Source organism: Triticum dicoccoides, chromosome 7B, assembly GCF_002162155.2.
Source record: "Triticum dicoccoides isolate Atlit2015 ecotype Zavitan chromosome 7B, WEW_v2.0, whole genome shotgun sequence".
Lineage (NCBI taxonomy): Eukaryota > Viridiplantae > Streptophyta > Magnoliopsida > Poales > Poaceae > Triticum > Triticum dicoccoides.
In genome coordinates this window covers 521,145,860-521,154,777 of record NC_041393.1, presented here as the reverse complement: position 1 = coordinate 521,154,777, position 8,918 = coordinate 521,145,860, and positions in this window count along the sequence as shown.

Below are 8,918 nucleotides of genomic sequence, written 5' to 3'. Positions count from 1 at the left end.
TACCGGGGCATCCCCAAGCTTAGATGCTTGAGACTTCTTGGAATATTACCTTTGGATGCATTGGGCATATCCAAGCTTGAGCTCTTGTGTCTCCTTAATTCCTCTCATATCATGGTTTCCCTAAATCTAAAAAAAACATCCACACAAAACTCAACAAGAACTCGTGAGATAAGTTAGTATAAATCAATGCAAAACCTTATCGTTCTCTACTGTAGAAGATTACTAAATTATTATTTAACATTGCATACTAAGTGCCTCTGCATATTTAATACTCCTATCCTCAAATAGAATCATTAAACAAGCAAACATATGCAAACAATGCAAACATAACAGCAATCTGTCTAAACAGAACAGTCTGTAAGGAGTGCAATATTCATCATACTTCCCTAAATCCAAAAATTCTAAAAAATTACCACATTGTAGAAAATTTATTATAGCTTACTATGCAAAAAGTTTCAACATTTTATCACATTCTGACTTTTCTAGAGAATTTTTGCAACAGCGATAAACTTTCTGTTTTGAAACAACAACATGTAGACTTGCAAAATAAGCATGGTAAAGGCTATCCTTGACGTTTTTATTGAAAATAAAGATGAAAAACATTATTATAAATAACATAAAGCAAATCCTAACAAAATATAATGACGCTTCAAGCAAAACACATATCATGTGATGAATGAAAATATAACTCCAAGTGAGGTTACCGATAATGTCGGAGACGAAAGAGGGGATGCCTTCCGGGGCATCCCCAAGCTTAATTGCGTGGATATTCCTTGAATATTACCTTGGGAGTGCCTTGGGAATTCCCAAGCTTAGGGTCTTGTCACTCCTTATTCTCCTCATATCGATATCTCACCCAGAACTTCAAAACTTCAATCACGCAAAACTTAACGGAACTTCGTGAGATATGTTAGTATGATAAAGAGAAAACCATTCACTTTGGTACTGTCAAAGACAAGATTCATATTGTTATCACACAATGCCTACTGTAGCCTATCATTTCCACAATTTATATTGAGCAATATAATCCATAGAAACTAGGAAATAAGCAAACTATGCATTGAAAACAGAATCTATCAAAAACAGAACAGTCTATAATGATCTGGAAAACAACCATACTTCCGCTACTCAAAACATTCTGAAAATTAGGACAACGTAGGGAATTTGTATATCTATCACCTGTAAAAAATTCAGATCAAAAGCACGTTCCGGTGAATTTTAAAAATTCCTGGACTGAGCGCAAAAGTTTCTGTTTTTGCACAGATTCAAGTAAACTATCATCCACACTATCCTAAAGGCTTTACTTGGCACTCTATTGAAACAAAAGCAATAAAACATGATTACTACAGTAGCATAGTCATGTGAACACACAAAAACAATAGTTAAAGGTGTTGGGTTGTCTCCCAACAAACGCTTTTCTTTAATGCCTTTTTAGCTAGGCATGATGATTTCAATGATGCTCGCATAAAAGGTAAGAATTGAAACATAAAGAGAGCATCATGAAACATATGACTAGCACATTTAAGTCTAACCACTTCCTATGCATAGGGATTTTGTGAGCAAACAATTTATGGGAGCAACAATCAACTAGCATATGAAGGTAAAACAAGCATGACTTCAAGATTTTCAACACATAGAGAGGAAACTTGATATTATTGCAATTCCTACAAGCATAAGTTCCTCCCTCATAATAATTTTCAGTAGCATCATGAATGAATTCAACAATATAACCATCACATAAAGCATTCTTTTCATGATACATAAGCATAGAAATTTTTTTACTCCCCACATAAGAAAATTTATTATCATTCATAATAGTGGGAGCAAACTCAACAAAATAACTATCATGTGATACTTCATTGGCATAATCATATTGAGAATTAAAATTATGATGAAAAATTTCACGGTTATCATTATTATTTATAACATACATGTCATCACCATAATCATCATAGATAGCAGCTTTGTTCTCATAGTCAATTGAAACCTCTCCAAAATAGTGGATTCATCACTAAATAAAGTCATGACCTCTCCAAATCCACTTTCATCAATATTGTGAAAAGATTCAACACCCTCAAAAAATGTGGGGTCATTTCCTAGAGTTGACACTCTTCCAAACCCACATTCATCATTGTAATCATCATAAATAGGAGGCATGCTACCATTATAACAAATTTACACATCAAAACTTGGGGGAATAAAAATATCATCTTCAGCAAACATAGAATCCCCAAGCTTATGGCTTTGCATATCACTAGAATCATGGATATTCAAAGAATTTATACTAGCAACATTGCAATCATGCTCATCATTCAAAGATGCTTTGTCAAAAAAAATCTAGAATTCTTCTTCTATCAACTGAGCACAATTTTCCTTTCCGTCATTTTCACGGAAGACATTATAAAGATGAATAATATGAGACCACTTAAATTCCATTTTTTTGTGGCTTTCTTTGATAAACCAAACTAGTGATGAACCAAGAAACTAAAAGATTTGATTGCAAGATCTTAAGATATACCTTCAAGCACTCACCTCCCCGGCAACGGTGCCGAAAAAGAGCTTGATGTCTACTACGCAACTTTATTCTTGTAGACTCGTGTTCGGCCTCCAAGTGTAGAGTTTTGTAGGACAGTAGCAATTTTCCCTCAAGTGGATGACCTAAGGTTTATCAATCCGTGGGAGGCGTAGGATGAAGATGGTCTCTCTCAAACAACCCTGCAACCAAAAAAAGTCTCTTGTGTCCCCAACACACCAAATACAATGGTAAATTGTATAGGTGCACTAGTTCGGCGAAGAGATGGTGATAAAAGTGTAGTAATGATAGTAGATACGGATTTTCTGTGATAGGAACAATAAAAAACAGCAAGGTAACAATTGATAAAACAGAGCACGAACGGCATTGCAATGCTTGTAAATGAGGCCTAGGGTCCGTACTTTTGCTAGTGCAATCTCTCAACAATGCTAATATAATTGGATCATATAACCATCCCTCAACATGCGATGAAGAGTCACTCCAAAGTTCTTATCTAGCGGAGAACATAAGAAGAAATTGTTTGTAGGGGAAACCACCTCGAAGCTATTCTTTCCATTCGATCTATTCAAGAGTTCGTACTAAAATAACACAAATCTATTCTTTCTGTTCAATCTATGCAAGAGTTCGTACTAAAATAACACCATATGATACACATCAACCAACTCTAAGGTCACCTAGATACTCCAATGTCACCGCGAGTATCTGTGAGTTGATTATGCGATATGCATTAAACAATTTTAGATTCATAATACTCAATCCAACACAAATAACCTCAAAGAGTGCCCCAAGATTTCTACTGGAGAAACAAAGACGAGAATGTGCATCAACCCCTATGCATAGATTACCACAATGTCACCTCGGGAATCGTGACTTGAATGCCAAAACACATATCAAGTGAACAAATATAACACCCCATTGTCACCACGGGTATTCATATGCAAGACATGTATCAAGTGCTCTCAAATCCATAAAAGTATTCAATCCGATAAAACGAAATCTCAAAGGGAAAACTCAGTTCATCACAACAAGATACAGAGGGGAAAACACCATATGATCCAACTATATTAATAGAGCCCCTTATACATCAAGAATACGAGAGAGAGAGAGAGAGAGAGAGAGAGAGAGAGAGAGAGATTAAACACATAGCTACTGGTACAAACCCTCAGCCCCGAGGGTGGACTAGTCCCTCATCATCATGGTGGCCGCCGGGATGATGAAGATGGCCACCGGTGATGATCTCCCCCTCCGGTGGAGTGCCGGAACGGGGTCGAGATTGGTTTTTCGTAGCTACAGAGGCTTGCGGTGGCGAAACTTCTGATCTAGGGTTATTTCTGATGCTTTCTCTATTTATAGGATTTTTTGGCGTTGGTTTCACGCGAAGATGGGCCTCGAGGTGAGCACAACCCACCAGGGCACGGACAATGGCCCAGGCGCGCCCCGGTGCCTTATGCCCTACTCCTTCACCTTCTGGTCCTTCCACGAAGCTTCGGGGGTCTCTTTTGTTCCAAAAAAATCGTCAAAAAGTTTCAGCTCATTTGGAGAACTTTCATTTTTGCACAAAAAATAACACCACGGTAGTTCTGCTGAAAACAACGTTAGTCCGGGTTAGTTCCATGCAAATCATACCAAAACCATGTAAAACTATTGTAAACATGGCATGAATACTTCATAAATTATAGATACATTGGAGACGTATCAGCCGGCGTCCTAGTGGTCACGCCTCCACACGAAGTTGTGTTCCATCTAGCTCCAGTTTGCCGGCGGCGCCGACCGCCATTCTACTACCTGTGTCGGCTCTATGCCCCGCTGCCTCTCCAACCCCGTCCACCTACACACCATCGGTTACAAAGCTCGCATTTTTGTCGACGGCAGGTGCAGCCCCACCCTCCTTCTTAGGTAGCAATCAACAGGCTAGTTGACTCCCGCATCTTCGGATCCTAATCTAGTGGATATGGGATTGCTCGAACTCAGGCCAGGCAAAATCCATGCTCAGCGTGCCGACACTTGCAGCGCTGACACCCGCAGATGTATTATAGAAGACATTTTATAACAGATATAATGATATTAGTTTGGTAGTAGGTGTTGATATCTTCCTATACAAAACTTGAAATTGGTTGACTTGAGACCAAATTAATAGGCCTCTGTCGTTAACTTAGATGAAGTGAGTATTTAGCTCGGAAGATGCGGGCCAATTTTTTTTACGGAACATGTGTTGGCTACAACATTTGATTTGATAGCTAGGAAATAAAAATGTCTTGGCTGGTGAATACTCCCGCTGTCTCATAATATGTGACTGAGGGAGTATAACCTAGGCTTATAGAAAAGGTGTGTTAGGGCACCTTCAAGGCGGACCCGCAAACCGTCTGCATTCGTCCGAACCGTGTTGACTGGACCACGGAAGCTATTCAACACGCGACTGTATCAGTCTGCGCCGCCGTCCGGATGCATTTTCTCTCACAAATTGGAGACAAAATGAGGGGAGCTTTGCGGGAGTCCGGACAGGAAACACGTAGGACTCTGACACCTCCGGCCCACCCAATTCCCCTTCCTGGTCTCATTTCCTTCCACTTTGCTCCTTCTCCCCTTTGCTTTGCATTCGCACCCTTCATCTCCGCCCCCGCTGCTCTACGTCTCTGGCCGCCATAGAGGCATTTTCGGACGTCCGCAACTAGCACCGACGCCCTGGAGTCGTTTGTACCCAATACACTCCGCCCCCTGTCGACGACCTCCATGGCGAACACCACAGCCGACAAGTGTTCGATCAAATGACATTGAGCTTATTTTCAAATGCTATGTCATTTTTTAGAGTTTGGAGGTTGGTGAGCTACTCGACCATGGAGGATGAGTTGTTGTGGGATGTGTGGTTGGCCGTATTCGCGGATTTCATACGCAGGAGTAGAGGGGAGGCCTTCTGGCAGCAAGCGCATGAAAAGTCTCACGCACAAAAGCACATTGCGCCCTACGACATTTACATCATTTAACAATGCAATGTGAGGTCGTTATCGTATCACTGGTACACTATCCAGACCAACATCATCAAGTTTTGTGACGTGGTTCGTCAGCTCGAGGCAAGGTGGCCATTGCACATGGCAAAGGATGAGATCGTGAGTTTTGCTTCCTCTTGCCCAACTTGTTGATTGATTCATTCACTCAATGTTGGTCTATACATTATATGTAGCACGTACGCACTATCGTGGTGTAGCATAGGACAGAGGGTCGGTGATTTACATGCACACACACACACACACTGTTGGATGAAGCGGAAGGGGGGGTATGTGTGTAACAACATGATCCGTTGATGAAAAACTTATTGGACATCCGTAATCTAGTCAAATTTGAGACATTGTTGTACTAAACTTAATTTGCATGCTATGTATCGATGATTTGTGCTATTTTCTATCCGAACTTTGATGAATATCGGCCGGTTTGCATGAATTCCATTCGATTGTTTAAATGCGGGTTGAAATGTATGCGGGCACCGTTGGATGGCGGCCTCCGATATCCATGTCCACGAACTGGCCTCTTGTCCATGGACGGATGCGGGGGGAAATTTGCGGAGATTCCCTTGTGATGTTTTCTCCCACGCACCTAATAAGGAACCTATCTTATTTGCAATTTTCTAAAAACATATCGTAAAATACGACCAATGACCTCTCAAGCCTAATTGGTATGATGCCAATATTTAGCACTGCCAATATTTGGTAAAATATTGTTTTCCAAACATCGGCAAGAACCTAATTGTAGTTAATCAATTGATAGTCAATTTCTTAGACTTACCAACAATTGGCATGCCAAGTATTGGCATCAAACCAATTATGCCCTCGTCTTGTTGAAATAGATCCATGGCTTATTCAGTGAAATGTTACAAGTGAATTATTTGTCGTAACTCAATTGTTGGTTGTACTAATAAGATCGGAGGCAATACCATTTCTTTCATGCTCTCTGAGTTCAAACAATCTGAATTAAGCTAAGGCGGTCCAACTTTATTAAGTTAGGGCGTCTTCAACGTAGACCCTCAAACTGGTAGTATCCGTGTCCGCAGACGTAGTTTTTCGGACTCCGGAAGCCATCCAACGCCAACCCCCATCCGTCTGCGGAGCAATCCGGGCCATGATTTTCCCGCAAGCTAGAACCAAACATGGTGGCTTTGAGGGAGTCCGGACATGAGACACGTCGTACTCTGACGCCCATGTCCCACCCAAAAGCAAGGCGGAGCCCGCGCTTTTGTAGCTGCACAGACTATTTCCGGGCCAAAATCCCCCAATCTCTTCTTCCATCCTGCCGCTCTCCACCCACTTCCCGCCCTTTACTCCCACTCTCTTCTTCCCTCCTACTGTCGACACATGGAATAGGAAGAGGACCTAGCGAAGAGGGAGGTAATGAAGGTGCTGGAGGATCCCAGCATCACGCTCTCCTAGAAGATCAACTCGGCAACATGGTAAAATCACCGCCTCAAAGCAAAGGCCGCAAAGGAGGAAATTGCTCAAGAAGTGGAAGGCTTGCGAAGGGTGTGCTGACGGCGGTCGTGGCGGTGGGCGTGCTGGTTGCGTACGTAGTGGGGGGTCGTGGCCAGGCCCGCGGAGCCCCGATGGTGTTGCCCATCATACAAACACCGTCGTGGCTGGAGCATTACAAGGCACTGTACTTCTACGCCACCAAGTAGCTCGATAGACAATCCATGTCAATGACCACCGGACAAGTGCCATACATCGTCGACATAAATGCAGCACCACTGCTCTTCTCGAAGTGTTCTTCGCCACAACTCATCCGGGCTTGAACGGCGAGCGTGGAGCAGATGGTGCCCGCACGCTATTCGCTACTATGCCTAAAGTAGGGGAGAAGGCATACAATGACGCAGATAGGGAGATGTTCGACATCGTCCGTGATGGAGGTGGAGGAGGAGGTGGCTATGAGGACGAGCATGTGAAAGACTCGGAGCCCACCCAGCCCGGCAACTAGACCCACACGTAGCATGGCTACACCCAGCCGGCCACGCAACAGTCCTACACCCAGACCGGCACAGGCACACAACAACAAGATTGGACCGCTGAATAGCAGTAGGAGGAGGAGGAAGGTGAGGATGATTATCTGGATGGTTTTGTCGATGATCCGAAGAAGAAGGGTAGAGAAGAAAGCTTCAAGATGCAAGAGGATGAGTTGTTGTGTGATGCATGGTTGGCCACTAGCCTAGATATGATCCATGGCACGAAGCAAAAGTGCACAACATTTTGGAACATTCAGACATGGTTCCATGAACACAATCATTCCGCGCCCTACTCCGACGCGGTCATCCGCAATAGTGAACCAAAGTCCGTCAACCATCGATTGTACACCATCTAAGAGGATGTGTCCAAGTATTGTGCCCATTTGGTACATCTCATTGCATGGTGGACTAGTGGTGCGCAAATCACCGAGCCAGTAAATTCACTTGGGAGGATATGCATAGTTTTCTTGATCACTTGTCGGATATGCATAGTTTTCTTGATCACTAGTCGGATATGCATAGTTTTGTTGATCATTAGTCAGATATGCATAGTTTTATTGATCATTAGCTGGATATGCATAGTTTTATTGATCATTAGTCTGATATGCATAGTTTGTTGATCACTAGCTGGATATGCATAGTTTTGTTGATCACTGGCCTAATATGCATTGTGGACAATTTTTTAATTTGTAGCCTTCTCATGTGGAGGAGAAGAAGGCGATGCTCGAAGAACAGAAGTTGAAGACCGTAGCCGATGCGGAGGACGCCAAGATGTTGTCCTTGAATTTGGAGTCTTTGGTGCCAATGCAAGAATAATCGTGCAAGCCGTCCGCTACAAGATATTGCAGTCGCAGAAAGATGAGTTGGAGGCGGTGGACCAAGGAGGAGGAGGAGGAGGAGGAGGAGGAGGAGGCGGAGGCGGAGGCTGCCTACGTGGCGGCGTTTACACCTTGAGCGTGGAGGCTCGGATTGCCGGTCTGGCAGGGTAGAAAATCTTAATTTTTTGCACGAACTGTCTTACTGATATTTTTTGTGATCGGGCATGTAAAAAACTAGGACCCCGATAAAATCCGAACGTTCGGATTTTAAGCATTTCATCCCGAACGTTTTTACATGGCAACTTTAGTTGTTAAGACATGGCAACTTTGTCCCAATTCGGTTTTTTTTTGTCAGAAAATTGCAATGTTTGTCAACCTCACGTGAACTAAAGTTGCCATAAAAAACGATCGGATTGCCATGCTTAAAATCTGAACGTTTGGGATTTATCATTGCCAAAAAACTAAGCATACTTGTCTCCTTTTGTTGTGATCAGGAATGTGATTCGGCGCTGATGTGATCCGGTGCGCGTTACGGATCAGACTTAATTTGAATTTTAACTTGCCATGCCATTTACTTGCGGAC